Source organism: Homarus americanus, unplaced genomic scaffold (assembly GCF_018991925.1).
Source record: "Homarus americanus isolate GMGI-L3 unplaced genomic scaffold, GMGI_Hamer_2.0 scaffold4122, whole genome shotgun sequence".
NCBI lineage: Eukaryota > Metazoa > Arthropoda > Malacostraca > Decapoda > Nephropidae > Homarus > Homarus americanus.
This window is the reverse complement of record NW_024752138.1, coordinates 27,994-29,326: the sequence shown is the minus strand read 5'-3', so window position 1 is coordinate 29,326 and position 1,333 is coordinate 27,994.

The window sequence follows — 1,333 nt, the reverse complement described above, 5'->3', positions numbered from 1 at the left end:
TCTCTCTCCTCTCTCTCTCGCTCTCTCTATCTCTCTCACACCACACAGATTAAAACTCCCTGCCTGGTAGAGTCTCAGTGGATCGTAAATCTACAGTAAATCTTCGTCTTGGTAAATTGTGACGACAGAAGGTAGTTGACTATGACTCCTGAAGAACACAATCGTGTCGTATCGTAGACTAAAGCGTCCTTAAGTTACGAGAAAATTAATAAACTTACGATATTTTTAGTCGTACCAAGAAAAGAAAAAAGCTATGAGTGAAAGAAAAGAAAGAAGCTATGAGTGAAAGAAAAGAAAGAAGTTGTGAATGAAAGAAAAGAAAGAAGTTATGAGTGTAAGAAAAGAAAGAAGTTATGAAAGAAAAGAAAGAAGTACTGAAAGAAAGAAAAGAAAGAAGTTATGAAAGAAAGAAAAGAAAGAAGTTATGAATGAAGGAAAACAAAGAAGTTGTGAGTGTAAGAAAATAAAAAAAATATGAATGAAAGAAAAGAAAGAAGAAAGAACACACCACCAGCCACTCAACTTTCATTCACATCTCCTTAGCATCAAAATCTTCCCAACTAATGAAAGGCTTTTAACTGCTCTCCCCAGTTAATTGCGTTATTAACCTAATCTCATCACTAGTAAGATAATTAATGGATTTTTCTTCACTACAAAAATTTCTGGAGGTGGTTTGTGTGTCAATTATCTAACCTAACCTAACCTAACCCAACCTAACCTAAGGCAACCTAACCTCTCTACCCCCCTACAGGTATAAAACAGGTATCTAATCAACAGGTGAAACAGAGGGTGACTAATCTTCATATGACCCTAATACTAAAACTACGATATAAACAGAACAAAACAGACCAATTAAATATTATTCTACAAATATTTCACAACAAATAAACAAACTTTTCGTCCATAAAACAAATTAATAACTCCTATACACAACTGATGCTGTAAATTACAATATATTCCTCTCCCTATATCATATATGAAGTGAACTAAAATGAATAGTTCTAAATGAAAGTGTACCTATATTGGTGTGTATGTGTGTGTGTGTGTGTGTGTGTGTGTGTGTGTGTGTGTGTGTGTGTGTGTCGAGTAGCTAGCAGGCAGTCAAATAGCCATCACCTTGGTTGATACACTATAGCCTACATCCTCTTGAATACAAAACACAGAGGCTACTCCATCTTACCACCCAGGGAATGGCCACACACACACACACACACACACACACACACAATGGTTTATTCAAATTTTAAGACAGACAGACAGACAGACAGACAGAGAGACAGACAGACGTTCGCCTCGGATGTCAATAGCCCCATGAATACCATTGGCTTTAGGT